Raw genomic sequence first — 16,022 nt, forward strand, 5'->3', positions numbered from 1 at the left:
TTTTGAAAAGACTCCATCAAAGACATCACTGCGCCTTTCTGATATTTAGAACAAGTGGAGAATTAAACCCTTTGTTCAACTCAACTGCTTCCTGCTATCAGCACCTGTCAATGTGGAGTCTAATTTGATTCCTGCTGAAAAATCATTCTTTTTGTTGCTTTCCAAGGTTTAAGGTGGCTGTAGGAGATGAAAATCTTTGGAAATGAGAATTTCGTAAAATAAGTTGAAGCACATTAAAAGAGAAAAGAGGACGTTAAGAAAACATTAAACTTTGTCACAAAATGCTACATACAAAGGTGGTTTGCTCAGCCCTCTCATTGTCCCCTTGTGTACACACAGCGTGAAATAAAATATATTCAGAGGCATACTATACCTCCTTTGTAGCTGCCCCGGGTTACAAGATTTAAGGGGGTGCTTTCATCACTTACAGGAAGTTTTTGATGCCCACAAGTGCTTTGTCTGCTCAAACATCTCCTTTTAAAGCTACGACAAAGGATGGTGAAGAGCTACTCTTAGAAATATCCAAAAGCAGGCAGAACACTCAGATGGACACTGGACACAGTTCACATCATTGGGAGAGTGTCCGGCTGTGGTAAAAAACATAAATAAAAACTGTTCTGTAAAGTAATACGATATGATGTTTGACAAGCATCTTCTGCTTTTTAAGATTGGTAAGCCATAAAGCTGGCATTGTTTAGTAGTGGACAGTTGCAATTCATCCTTAATTGGTAGAAACTAGGATAAATCCATTAATCTCAAAAGATCTAAATCCATTTGCATCAGTCTAAAATCTAGATTATTGCTATTTTCTCTTCTGCCTGAACAAAAATAATTCTGGGTGAAGGAAATTATTTAATTTTTATCAAAACTACCATAAGAGAATGATGCAAACCTGGTTAATCATATTGAATAGTCCATTTCTCATAGAGGTTCTGTTTAAGATTTTTCTGAACTTTTTAATTTCATCCAATTACTGTTACAATGCAGTATAGTTGCTCTAAGTTAAACTATGAGGTGTCTTTTGTAATACAATATTTAGACTTCCATATTCATTTTTCAGAAAAAAAAAAAAAGTCCCTGCCCTAACCATTTAAACTGCTATTTGGTAGACTTTGTCTTGCTCCAACCTTACAGGAAAGTGAAAAGAAAAAATGTAAAGCAAGATTGGCCTGCAATGGAAACTAGAAGCCTGGAGATTTATTTCCACACTACCAGGTGATATTATCCTGTCTGGAAAATCAAGGATTCTAGTGTCAGAAATGATACAGATGACAATCAGAAAAAAATCTGTATTTTACAATACTTCGGTGCTAGTGCACGGTGTCATAAATTCACCACTGGGCAGATACTTATCTTCTAGCACATCTCAAGATAGCAGAAATCATGTTTAAAACTTGGCACAGCAAACTGGACAGAAACACAAGCTACTCCATAGTGTCCAGCCAACAAGACTATATTATTTTGGATGGACCTTTTTTAGTAATGAGAAAGACACTGAGTCATTATGTTGAGTAAGAAAACACTATTGAATTTTCAGAACTAGGGTGAGCTTATGATTCAGGAGATTTTTTTAAAGATGCAGAAATTCTTACTGACCTTTTGCAGACATTATGCTGTGCTCTGAAGTTTTGTGCCCTCTGTGGAGTAGTGAAAAAATCCAGATGGTCAGAATATGCATGCACAAATGACAAACCCAGCATAAAAATGACCCTCAGACACACTAGTGCATTTTTGTGCATATAATCACTGTATATATATTATATTAACTCATAGATTAATACAAGAAAGAAGAATGACTACAATTTACCCTGATCTCTCCTATATCATATAACATTAAATTTCTGTCCCTTACCCCTGCTCAGTACCTGATAGCTTTCACTTCAGTGACATATACGTTATACATATTAAAATACATGTCAGAAAAGCAGTCTGTGTTTGAAGATAACATTGTTCACAGATAACAAGGAATGGATAACTTATCAGTTCATTTGAAATGTTGCTCCAGTGGTTAAACATTCTCAGTGTTTAAAATATGGGTTCAATGTTTAAAAATATGTCTAACTTCTCCTTATGTGGGTTCATCTTCCAGAACCCCCATTCTCCAGACTTGGTAAGAGGTTGGATGCAGCATGACAATGCCTAGAGGCTTTGTTGAAGTACCATCACAACTAGATAGAGCCCCAGCTGATCTAACCTGGTGTTGAAGACAACCTTGCATTGAATGGGATGCAGTACTAGATGATCTCCAGAGGTCCTTTTCAACCAACGTATCTGTAATTAGGAAGCATTCAGGAGCCAGTAGGTCCCTACAAGGAAAGAACAAATACACAGCAAATTAATTTCAGTCATCTCCTTTAAAATTCACAGGCTTACTTTGATGCCTCCTCAAAAAGATATTGCCATGAATTCAAAATAAGAAGTAGCAAGCTATTTCTTAGACACTGTGGACAAATCTATGCACTTAAATTCAAAACACAGGAACACAAAACACATTTCTACCTCTTCACTCCCCTGACAGAAAGTACCCATTGACACATTTCCTAACACTGCTGAATTAATTTTGTAGGACACCTTTACTTAACAGCTTCTCTCTCCTGGAGAAGACAAGGCTTCATTGAAAACTTAAAGTGGCCTTCCAGTACCTGAAGAAGCTACATGAAAGCTGGGGAGGGGTCTTTTACAAGTGCATGTAACAATAGGACAAGGGGTAATGGTTTTAACGTGGAAGAAGGTAGACTTAGATTAGACATTAGGAAGAAACTCTTTCCTGTGAGGGTGGTGAGACACTGGAACGGGTTGCCCAGGGAAGTTGTGGATGCCCATTCCCTAGAAGTGTTCAAGGGCAGGTTGGATGGGACTTTGAGCAACCTGGTCTAGTGGGAGGTGTCCCCGCCCAGGCAAGGAAGGTTGGAATTAGATGTTCTTTAAGGTCCTTTCCAACCCAAATCATTATATGATTCTATGATACTCATCTGGCTGTCAATTAATACTCCAGCTTTCCAGCCACTCTCTCCCAAGCCTGTAGCATTGCATGAGCTTGTGAAGCTAAGTGACTGGTGCCATAGGCAGGGCTTTGAGTTTTTTGATCATGGGCTGCTATATGAGACACCTGGACTGCTGGTGGCAGCTGGGATGCACCTGTCCCAGAGGGGCAAAAGGCTTTTGGGGCAGGAGTTAGCAGGGCTCATTGACAGAGCTTAAAACTAGATATGAAGGGGAGATAAATGGGCCTGTTAGGGACAAGCCCAAGAGAAACATGCCAGGACTTGAAGGATGGTGGACTAGGGAGGATTCTCACTCTGTCATGTCATTTCAGAGAAAGGATAGATGTTTACAAATCATGGAAGCACCTGAGAAGGGTCTGGTATGAAATGGAGCTCACAATGGAAAAAGGTGTTGGAATCATTAGCTCATCTGAAGTGCATCTATACCAATGCACACAGTATGAGCAACAAACAGGGGGAGCTTGAAGCCATGATACACTGGGAAAACTATGACATAGTGGCTCTCACAGAAATGTGGTGGGATGCATCCCACGACTGGAGTGCCACAATCAATGGCTACAAGCTCTTCAGGAGGGATAGAAAGGGAAGGTGAGGGGGTGGAGTGGCCCTGTATCTTAGAGAAAGCTATGAGAGCTTGGAATCAAGTATAGTCATGATGAGGTTGAGAGTGTTTGGACTAGGTTAAGGGCCAATAAACTGATATTGCTGTGGGAGTCTGCTACAGACCTCCCAACCAAAGCGGTGAGGTGGATGAAGCTTTCTATAAGCAGCTGGGAGAAATCTCCCAGTCACTTGTTGTTCTTGTGGGGGACTTCAACCTCCCAGACAACTGCTGGGAATACAACACAGCAGAGAGGGAACATTCCAAGAGGTTCCTGGAATGTGTGGAAGAGAACTTCCTCACACACCTGATAAGTGAGCCAACCAGGGATGTCGCCCTCCAGGACCTGCTTCTGGTGAACAAGGAAGATCTTGTGGGGAAAGTAAAAGTTGGAGGCTGTCTAGGACACAGTGATCATGAGATGATTCAGTTTTTGATCCTTGGAGAAACAAGGAGAGGGGTTAGTAAAACTGCCACCTTAGACTTCCAGAGGGCAAACTTTGACCTGCTCAGAAGACTGATTGACAAAGTCCCTTGGGAGGCTGCCTTGAAGGATAAAGGAGTCCAGGAAGGCTGGACATACTTCAAGAAAGAAGTTTTAAAGGCACAGGAGCTGCTGTCCTGATGTGCTGGAAAACCAGTAAGTGGGGTAGGAGACCAGCCTGGCTAAATAGGGACCTTTGGTTGGACCTTCAGAACAAAAAGAGAGTATATGACCTTTGGAAGAGGTCACTCATGAAGTTTATAAAGATGAAGTGAACCTATGCAGGGTGAAAATTAGGAGGGTCAAGGCACAGCTAGAGCTCAAACTAGCTACAGCTGTTAGGGATAATGAAAAATATTTCTGCAAGTTCATTAACAGCAAAAGGAGGATTAGGGAAAATCTCCATCCTTTATTGGATGCAGAGAGAATCTTAGTAGCAAAAAAGGCTGAGGTGCTCAGCACTTATGTCACTGTTTGACTCAGGTCCAACAACAATGCTCTTGATCCCCTCCCCCTCCCACCCAGGTAGGGAAGGAGAGAGAGAAAAAGAGAGAGACTTGGCTGGATTGAAAACTAAACTACACACTTTAATTAAACACTATATACAATTATATACAATTATATACAAATGTGTCCAGATATCTGCAAAAGCCTCTCGCCTTCCCCCACCCACAGCATTTTCTGAGCTGTGAACAGTCCTGAAAAATTCTGGAGCTGCCACCAGAGAGAGTGCAAAGTGATGAGGTTCAGGAGAGCTCGAGCCTGGGGGTCGAGGGTGATGGATGGAGTTCTGCCTTGACGCCAACCATGGATGGAAGAGAAGGGAAGAAGCAGCAGGAAGGAAGTTGTTTTCTGTGATCTCTGACCTTCCTCTGAGCTTACGTAGATATATGGAATGGAATATCTCTGACCAATTTTGCTGTCTGTCTAACTCAGCCTCCTACGGGGGGGTCATAGATCTCTCTGTAGTGTCTGAGCTGGCAGAGTAAAGATGTGACCTTGAAGACCCAGCAGTTAGAAAAACATTCCACTCTTATCAGTCTTAGTTGGAAGGCTCTGTGACTAGTTAAAACCAAGCTTGCTGAAGAAAAAAAAAAATCAGTAAAAGGAAAATTGGCTTAATCCTGTCTCAAACCAGGACAACCTACTTTGCATCAGTCTTTAGCAGTGGAACTAGCGGTTCCATGGATACACATGATCTGGGAGACAGGGAGGGGATGCAGAATGAGATAATCACAATTAAAGAGGAAGTGGTCAGAGACCTATGACACCACTTAGATGCACACAAGTCTATGGGACAGGATGGGTTACATCCAAGGGTGCTGAATGAGCTGGCAGACATGATTTCCAGGCTACTTTTCATTATTTACCTGAAGACTAACTGGGGAGATCCCAATGGACTGGAGGGTAGCAAATGCAACACACATCTATCAGAAAGGCAAAAAGGAGTATCCGGGAAACTATAGACCTGTCAGTCTGACCTCGGTACCAGGGAAGGTCATGGAGCAGATCATCTTGAGTATCATTAGAAGAGATATAGAGGATAACCAGGGGATCAGGCCCAGTCAGCATGGGTTTATGAATGGCGGGTCCTGCCTGACAAACCTGATCTTCTTCTATGACCTGATGATCCAACTATTGGATGAGGGAAAGGCTGTAGATATTGTCTATCTGGACCTATAAAAAGCATTTGACATGGCTGGCAATAGAACTCTCCTAAAAAAACTGCCTGCTCATGGCACCACATTTGCTCACCTCCAGTCAACTGTGATGTCCCCAGCCAGCCAGAACTGCTGATAGATGATGCAAAGTGCCTTGGCAAGCACTTCCATCAGTTTCCTCAAGGACCCTTGGGTGGCTCTATCCAGTCCCATAGATGTATTGGTCTAAGTGGTGTAGCAGGTCCCAAACATTTTCCCTTGGATTCTGGGGGTCCCATTCTCCTCCTTGTCCCTGCCTTCCAGCTCAGGAGCTAAGTATCTCCATAGCAACTAGTCTTACTACTAAAGACTGAGGCAAAGAATGCACTGAGTACCTTGGCCTTTACCTTATCCTTTCTCACTGTTTGCCTCTGCATCCAATAGAGGATGGTGATTGTCCTCAGTCCCGTTTTTTTGCTAACGTATTTGTAGAACCATTTTTTATTGGGTTTTTTTTGGGTAGTAGCCAGATTAAGCTCTAGCTGGGCTTTGGCTGTCTAATTTTCTCCCTGCATAGCCCAGCATCTTTGTAGTCCTCCTGAGTTGCCTGCCTCCTCTTCCAAAGGCCATAAACTCACCTTTTTTCCTGAGTTCAAATCACTTGAAAATAATTTTTTGACTGAAGAGCAAATGACAGAATGAAAGATTTTCAACAAGAACTTGGACTATGAGAAGGGGGAAGTGAGATGAAATGCAAGTGAAACCACTCTTGCAATTTTCTGGGAGCAGCACATACAGTCAGAAGCCCAAGTGGCCAAGACTGCCCTGGGGCTGGTCACCAGTATCCAGGCCTTGGGGTGGGAGAGGGCTCAAGTCTTGGCTCCACCAAAAAGGATGGGAATACTGTCACTGATTCAGATGTAGCTCTCTAATTCTGCTGCACAATGTTGAACATTTAAATTCAGTTTTAAAATGTCTGAAAATCTGATATTCTCTTTGGAAAAGTGTTTCCAGTTTTAAAACAGGTTGGAAAGCTGAGCAAGTTATTGAGAAACAGAATGAAAATGTAAGACTCAGGGGACAGGGTTGTTCTGAAGACTCCTTTGAGTTAGTGGTATTATTCTGAAATAGAAAGAATTTTTCATTGAGAATGACTCAAAATAAAACTTTTAAAAAACTGCAACCTTGAGAAACCCTTCATTTACATTTCAGAAGTTACATCAAACCCAGTTTCTAGGCAAGCTGTGATGCTTTTTATCCAGATTTCTTGGAGTAAAACAATGGAGTAGCATTATTCATAGAATTCCTTAGCAGAATCTAAATGTCATTGAGAAAACACAGTAGACCAAATTCACTTCTGGTTACATATGTATTCATTAAACTGTATTGAACCATAAAGACATACTGCATCCTGACTTTTTTCCTAATAGTTTACTGCCTAATAACTTTTTGCTCTTTCGCTTTTCTTCTTCAGTACAGCAGTAGGAAAAGTGTTTGAAATTTTTTTGAGAGTTTTTCCTTGGGAAACAAAGGTGATAAGAAAAAGCTACCTGTCCTTTCTCTGTATCTAATGACTTCAGAACCCCACAGCCAATTTTAATGAAATTTAAAATTTACTGCGACTTTGTAGGTATCTCAGTGAAAGATTCTGAAGATAGCATAAGAGCTAACTGTGGCGTATGAGAGTTATGCCACTAAAAATATCTATCATGAGCTCAATTGTCACTAGATAACAAAGATATTCTAGCCGAAGCTATTGGAAGCTAGGAAGTCTCAACACAACTTGTTTAGCTGTACCTGTCTGATATTTCTCTGGGTAGGAAAGAGAGGAATGGGGATTCAGGGCATGGAGGAGATGAAAACCTCTTTAATAGCAGCAGTTATCAAGCCTGAATAATTTTGAAATTTGATGTAAAGACTAAAATGGTTTAATTTTTCATGGTTCTGACCAAATAGAAGACAAACTGAATTTTCAGTTGTTTATGTTTACATTTTCAATACCGTGGAGCTTAGAACTGGTAGCATGGTTCAAAAGAGAAAAAAACAAGCACTGCCTGCTGTGGTGGTTTCCTTGTGCAGGTAGGAATCCATTTTGCAATTTACATTGAAGATAATTGTAACCCACATGCCGTTTAATCAATAGTCACAGAAGCTTGAGCGATAAAACAAAAAGCAATGCAAGTATTCTGCTTCATAACGTGAAAAACATTTGATGACACATTGCAAAAAGAGCCACAAATAAGGATGGAAAAGGATGTTTCACACAACAGATTGCATCATGAGCTCCAGCTACCAAACTCAGGAGGCTGCAGTTCAACACTTATTCGTATGCCTGTGTTCCCTACGCAAATCATGGGGTTTTGCTCTTTCTGTTTCGCTACTTGAAGGATATCAAGACAGCTAGAGGCAAGAAGTAGGTGGAAATCTCTTGGCACCTGCCACTCAGCAGTAGACTCCATTGGTTTTCCTTTTTAAAAGTTAAATATGTTTTCATATTTTTTTTTCTATCCTTTCTTAAATCTGAGAGTGGTGAGGTGTGTGAGATGGGTGGGTGCACGTTTGTTTGGTTTTTTTTCTCCACTTTTTTTATGTGCTTTAAATAGCATAACACATAGTGTTTACATTTTTTGAAGAATTAATTTTCCCCCATTTGTTGTCACAACCTTTTAATTAAATACCCAGGTGATGGCTGAGTAGAAGTTAGTCTGGAAAGTCACCCTGAACAGACATGTACATCATAATTAGATTTTGATATAAAGGGAAGAAAATAAGATTCTGCTGGAGAAGTAAGTGGCCACAGCTGCAGGTAAACTTATAAGAGAAATTACAAACTCAGTTTGTCGCAGAGGGTATGCAATAATTTAAATTATTCTGCATCCCAGTATCCAGTTTTAACTGCTTGGGTTGTCTATTTTCCACTTGCATATTTGGAAGGGGCAATTATTTTGGCAGCTTCTGACACCTGAAAGTGTAATACTGAGCATGGTGGAACATAAAAAATTAAATATACAATTAAATATATAGCAATTTTGTACTACTTATATATATATGCACCTACGTAAGTATTTGCAGCAGTGATCAATTTTATAGAGAATTATACATGAGATAATTCTGGGCAATGCCACACCTACTTTGGTTTAGCACTTTGAATTCAACAAGCTGGAAATCAGCTCTGCAGAAATGAACCTGGTGGTCCTGGTGGACATGAAGGTGAGCCCACAGTGAGCCCTTTGGGCAAAGTGAGCATCCTGGGCTACATTAGGAAGGGCATTGCAAGCAAAGGGAGTTGATCCTTCCCCTGTTCTCAGCACTGATGAGACATCTGTAGTGCTCACAAGTTCTATTCTCACCAGTAAAAACGAGATATTACAATGATATTACCAGGGCATGCAGAGATGCAGTTAGAAAAGCAAAATCTCAGCTGGAGTTGAAATTGGCCAGAGATGTCAAAAAACTACAAGAAAGAATTCTTCAGAAACATAAACAATAAGTAGAAACAGAAGGAAAATATTGGCCCACTATTAAAAGCGAGAGATGAGCTAATCACCAACAATGCTGTAGAGGCAGAGGTTCTCAAAACTTTCGTCAGAGAATCACAGAATTGTTCTGGTTGAAAAAGACCTTTGAGATCACTGAGTCCATTAACCATTAACCTAACTTGACTGAGTCCAGTGCTAAACCATATTCTTAAGCACCACACCTACATGTCTTTCAAACACCTCCAGGAATGGTGATTCAACCAGCACCCTGGGCAGCCTATTCTCAGTGTTTAATTACCCCTTCAGAGAAGATATTTCTTCTCATATACCGTATAAACCTCTCCTGGCACAACTTGTGACCATTTCCTCTTGTCCTGTATCTTGTTGCTAGGGAGAGGAGACCAACCCCCACCTTGCTACAGGCTCCTTTCATGTGGTCATAGAGAGCGATAAGGTTTCCTCTAAGCCTCCTTTTTTCCAGGCTGAACAAACGCAGTTTCCTCAGCCACACGTCATAATACTTGTTCTCCAAACCTTTCACTAGCTTTCTTGTCCTTCTCTGGACAAGGCTTCAGCCCCCTGATATCCTTCCTGTAGTCAGGGACCCAAAACCGAACACAATATTCAAGGTGAAGCTTCACCAGTGCAGAGAACAGGGGAACAATAACTTCCCCAGTCCTGTTTGCCACACTACTGCCACACTGATACAAGGCAGGATGCTGTTGGCCTTCTTGGCACCTGAGCACATGCTGGCACATAGTAAGCTGGCTGTCAGCCAACACCCCAGATCCTTTTCCTCTGGGCGTTTTTCAGCCACTCTTGCCCAATCCTGTAAGGTTGCATGGGGTTGTTGTGACTCAAGTACAGGACCTGACACTTGGCCTTGTTAAACTTCATACAATGACCCATTAATCCACCCTAACGAGGTTCTGCTGCATAGCCTTTCTACCCTCAGGCAGATCACATCTTCATCTCTGTCTTTACTAGCACTGTTGGGCCCTAGGCCCTGGGAACAAAAATCCAGGTTGAAGCAAACACTAACCCACCAACAGTGAAGAAGAGTAGGCCTAGGAATTACTACAGGAACTCAACCTGTACAAATCAGAGAGTCCAGATCGCCTCCACATGAGGCTGCAAAGAGATGATCAGAACACTGGGAAGCCTGCTGTATGAGGGAAGGCTGAGAGAACTGGGTTTGTGCATCCTGGGTAAAAGGAGGCTTAGGGAAGATTGCCATGTTTCAGTACTTAAAGGGTGGCTACCAAGAAGATGGAGGCTCTATTTTTACAAGAAGCCAAATGAAAAAGACAAGGGGTAATGGGTACAAGTTACTCCTAGGGAGATCTTGATTTGACATCGGATTTTTTTTTTTACTGTGACAATGGCTGGACATTGGAATAATCTCCCCAGGAAAGTGGTGGATTCTGCAACACTGGACAATTTTAAGATTCAGGTTGACAAGGAGCTGGGCCATCTCATCTAAACCATGTTCCTACCTAGAAAGATTGGACCACGTGATTCTTGAGGTCCTTTCCAACATGGCTTTCTATGACTCTATGATTCTGTAACATGGATGTACTGGAGTGAGTTCAGTGGAGGGCCATGAAAAATATTAAGGGCTTGTATCTTGGAGCATCTGCCAGAAATGCTGGCATATGGAGACAGATCTGAGACTATTTAGCCTGAAAAAGAAAAAGGCTCAGAGGACATCTTGTCAGTGTGAATAAATGCCTGGTAGGGTGGGATGGAGGGAGTAAAGAAGGGAGGGTGAGACTTTTCTCAGAATTACTAGGGACAGAACAGGAGCCAGTGAGCACAAAGTCAAATACACGAGCATCCACGCAGGCAAGAATGTCACCAAACACTGGAAAAAGTTGCATATGGGGATTTAGTCTCCATCTCAGGAAATACTCAAAATCTGACTGCATGTGGCCCTAAGCAGCATAATCTAGTTGACTCTGCTTTGAGCAGTGAAGTGGGACTATGCAATCTCCAGAGATCCCTTCCAATTTCAACTGTTTTGTGATGTTTTCATTTGTATGTTTCTCTGTATTCCCCATGTGGGAATAGAGGCTCTTTAACAAGTTCAGATCTTTGGGTGTTGGGACTTAAATTGGATAATGCATTTTAAATTTATGTTTCATCTGTATGAATTCAACTTAGTATTGGTTTAAAAGAAGACAACTCTTTGCATTCAAATAACTGTTAAAAACTTTCTTTGGAAAAATTGCTACAGGATGACCTAGACTAGAAGAGTGTGATGGCCAAAGCATGCCTGGCCTTAGTGCTGCCCTGTTGACCTGATCAGTTCAGTTAAAGCACAGACTCAGGGGAACATGCTGCAACTTATGCCATTTCTATTCCCTGGAATTTCTGGAGCAATCAAGAGTGGGGATTCCATCCCCTTGGGCCTATTTTTGTGTATGAACTCTAGAACATACTTTTCAGCTACTTTTACTTTACATTTCAACCGTTCTCAGGAGGGAAGACTCCTTTGTGCTGTTGAAAGTTTTTCTCTCCTCTCTTTTTAATACCATTTGGATAAATTTTTAACAGATCCTCTACTACTTTGAAAAATACATATCAGGTGCTGAGACAATTAACACTGTGTTATAGATTCAGATTTTTTTTTGCATTAGAAACTGAAAGTCATGTTATGAGGCACATACAGGTAATATCGCAATAGTGGTTGGAGATGTCTGCTTGGAAAAGTGGTTTGATATGGCATATTTTGTACTTGGTCTGTGATGCAAATCTTGATTCTTCCCTCTCCTTCCCCGGTTTAGTTTAGTAAACTAAACTAAAAACATAACTTATGCTCAGATGTGATCATCTGTATTGCCACAAACTCATCAAGGGGAAAGAACATCATAGTGTGAGATTGGATATTGCTGCCCCTTTTGATCAGCAGATTTTGTGGTCATGTATTTTCTCCTAAAAATAGGTAAATAACATAAGTGTTGTTATTACATTTGTTGTCTTTCCCACAGTGGGAGGGTAGCTTTGTTTAATACAGAATCCAGTTTAATTCATAGACTTTCATTAGGAAGTACTGAAAAAAAGCACAGGAGATGAACCATAACTTGCCTATGCCTCCTTGTAGATTTGAAATGACAGCCTGGTATGCTTCCTAAAGCAAAATACAGCTACTTAGCATCCATATAAGTCATCTCACAGTTACCACAATCCACAAGAGGATACTGCCTCAGGTTAGAATTCAGGAAATTTCTGTCACACGGAGCTGAAGATTCTCAAGATCTTCAGTAGGAGAAGGTGGAAATTAAAAAGATTGGAAGAAATAAGTACCAAGAGACACACTGAGATAGAAATTCTTCCAAAAGATAATGAAAGAAATTCAACAGAATAAAATAAACAAAGGACCTCTGATACTGATGCAGCCTCACTTCCTAGGTGATGAAAGCAACTGCAGTATCCTGAGCTTCTTGCAGTAACCACCAAAGGAAAGAAAAAAAGTTTGAGACATTTTTCTAACAAAATACTTCAGTTATTCATTCAGTATTAACTCACTAAATAAAAGTGCATGTTCTCTTTTCTTTCCCAGGCTCCCTGATTATCCTGTCTCCCATGATTAGACATGGTTTGTTAGTCCTGTGTTGCACCAGAGCAGATCAAAGAGGTAAAGTAGCCTAGCACATCACATGGGATGTAATCCATCCAGAAAACTCTGTCCTCAAGGAATCTGTGCATCTGTGGATTTGCAGGCAGGGAACATAAAGCTCAAGGAAGTAAGTGGTGAATTAATGCTCCCTTTGTAGCAGCTGGCACATATTCCCAGATCAGGTTTGCATAAACTTAGCATTATAGTGTCTCAGTATTTAAAATTCAGCTTCACTGAAAATCTGAACTAAGTTGACTGAGATAATCCCAATAGTGTATCCTCCATCAGCCCACAGATGTGGGGTCCCAACAGCAAAGATGAGACCAAAGGCTGCTTCTCTTAGACTCAGAGGTTCACAAGAACCTGACCAAGTCTCAAGGAAGTCTACCTCTGCACAGCTAATTCAGACATGCAATGTGGCATGGCTTTGTTAACATCATACAGAGCCTAACTAATGTGACTCAAAGTAGCCTATACCTCTATCATTTTGGTAGGCAGCTCTAATATTATTATGCAGAAATCTTTGTGCTAATAAGTTTTAGTTCTGTCAGTAGACACACAGCAAGCAATATTGAGAAAAGAATGTGAACGCAGCTGAACTCAGTTCTGAGGAGACAGGCTAAAGGGGGTGAAGCCATTTCTGGTGATACCATAAAATGAAGCTTTAGGTTACAGGTCCTTGGAACTTTCATTCACAATAAAAGTACATCTAATATATTGCTTAAAAAAATTAATTAAAAAAGGTTAAGTTACGACATTCTTATGAGATGTCTTTAGAACTTGAGTAAAAACTTAGATCAGTCCCTTATCAGATTTAAAGTGACAATGAATAAGGTAGCTTGCAAATATCTAATCCACATGTCATTCAGCTGCTGATATGTGTTTGGGTAAATTTCCTAACACCTGATTCGCTTTTGAGAAACTTTGCAGGACACCAATTAAACAAGAAGAAATAAGAAGTTAGATTAAAAACCAAACCAAACTGAAAACCCTTCACCAACAAAAAAAACAACCAAACAACAAAAAATAAATAAATAAATAAATAAATAAACACACACAAAAAAAAACAACCACAAAAAAACTACACCAAACAGGAAGCTGCAAGTAGCATAGAGAAACGCTGGTAAGAAAGAGACAAAATTAACTAGAGAGGCAGAATTTAAAAATAAATAAGTAAGAGCTACAGTAGACTATGATAATAAAGACTCTCATCAGACACTACCAAGACAACAAAACTCTCAGCAAAATGATATTTCATGCTGAGAAATATATGCACTTAAGAATAATTAAAAAATTATCTCCCTCATCCATTTTAACTGTGCTCTATCTACATGGCAGTTAAGACTTTAATAAAATGTTGCTGTACTTGGTACACTGTTCATCTTACACCAGCAACATGCAGTCTGATCAATTGCATTGGTTCTAATGTAGATGTGATTTTCTCAATAACTGATAGCTGAGATATAGTTAGGGTTATGTTGGAATTTTTTAGAGGGATAAAAATTAGTTTTCTAAGATGATATTTATGTATCCAATATAAATTAATGAGAAGTAATAAGCATCCTGTTAACAGGTCTTATAAACATTAATTAAGATGTTCTATTCAAGATAGTGAGATCTGCCAAGGTAACAAAAGCCTCCAAGCAGGGGTTTCCCTGTACATTTTATGTAATTATTTATTTTGCCAAAGTAACTGAGAGTTTTGAGATACACCTGGCCATGATCACTGTTCACAACTTTGTGATCTCTGCACCACGTATTTTCTTGGGACATAAGACCAAAGTCATCTATTATTTACAAGACAGGCCACCAAATATTTCTAATTTGGAACATGCTAAGAGAGCGCTTACTTGGCTGATTAAGGCAGCTTCTACCTAAGACAAGCAAACTACCAGGGATGTGTGCAGTCATGATATATCTTCATGCTGCCAACTCCCAGGCCTTTCTCCTTCTGCATGCAGCTTCCAGACAGGGGTTCTGAACAGTTACAGTAAATAATTTGGTAACTATCAGATCCCCAGTACAGCAGCCAACATTCCTGCATAGGTATTTCTGCTGTATCTGTCCAAATGCAGCCTTTGGAGAACACAGTTTTGTGTTGGACAGAGAAACCATTCTCGTTCCATCTCCTAACTTTTACTCCCCTCCACGAATTTCATTAGGAGCCAAGATCTAAGATACAACCATCCATGTGTTTCTTAATGAATGAGAGACATGGAATGAACTGGATTTAGAGGCAAATGGTTATGGTTGTTCAGTCAGCACTAATTATAAAGCACCTACAGCATGTTCTTGCTATTTGCAGTAACCTGCCATGCAAAAAAAGCATTTTCTTGAGCTGCATATGAATGTAGCAGTGTGAGTAGGGCATTGCAAGTCATTAACTTCTTTTCTCAGGAGCTAAAAGGGAACCTGGAAGATATTTTTATTCCCAGATGAATCTAAAGTGGGGAGTGTCTTTCCAAAACAGTCTCTTCCAGCCCAAGGTCAAGTGAGGCAAGCTGAGTGATCTAATTATATGTGCAGGATGATGCTGTGTAAACCAAGAAAAAAAACTTCAATTGCTCTATATCTACAGGATTTTCATTTTTCTTGGAAATTAACGATGACTTCAGGGTAGAGTAGGTATAGAAAAAGTTCAAAAATTAACAGATGAAACTACTTTTTTGTACAGTTTGTGTTTGCTTGTGTGCCATGTAGTCTAGCAAAACAACAATCAAATCTCTTTACACAGCTCTGGAAGGATCACACAGTATGACAGTCTGGACACAGGGTGCTGGACACCTGCTCAGCAGGTGCCATCAAGGATAGGGTTCAGAAACATGGAAGTTTTAAATAATGAAATTCAATTAATTTAATTAATTTAATTTCTTCAGCTTTTTCAGTGGAACCAATTTGAGAGATATGAACATGCACAAGCAGATTAATTTGTTCTCTACCCCAAAACTGGTTTTGACTCGTTATTTAAAAAAAGTTGGAGTCAACATATACGTACCTCAGTAAAGCAAGCAAATCATCAGGTGCGTATTCTGCTCCTACAATGATGTAAGCAGCTTGATTGGAAAATCATATATAACTGGTTTGGGAGCCAGCTACATTCATATTGGTCTCTTTAGCAGCAGCACTTTTTTCTGGCAAAAATCTGGCAAAAATCCAACACATTTTTAAGCAAACTTTGGTATATGAAGTTCAGT

The sequence above is a fragment of the Apus apus genome, chromosome Z (genome assembly GCF_020740795.1).
Source record: "Apus apus isolate bApuApu2 chromosome Z, bApuApu2.pri.cur, whole genome shotgun sequence".
In the NCBI taxonomy this organism is placed as follows: Eukaryota; Metazoa; Chordata; class Aves; order Apodiformes; family Apodidae; genus Apus; species Apus apus.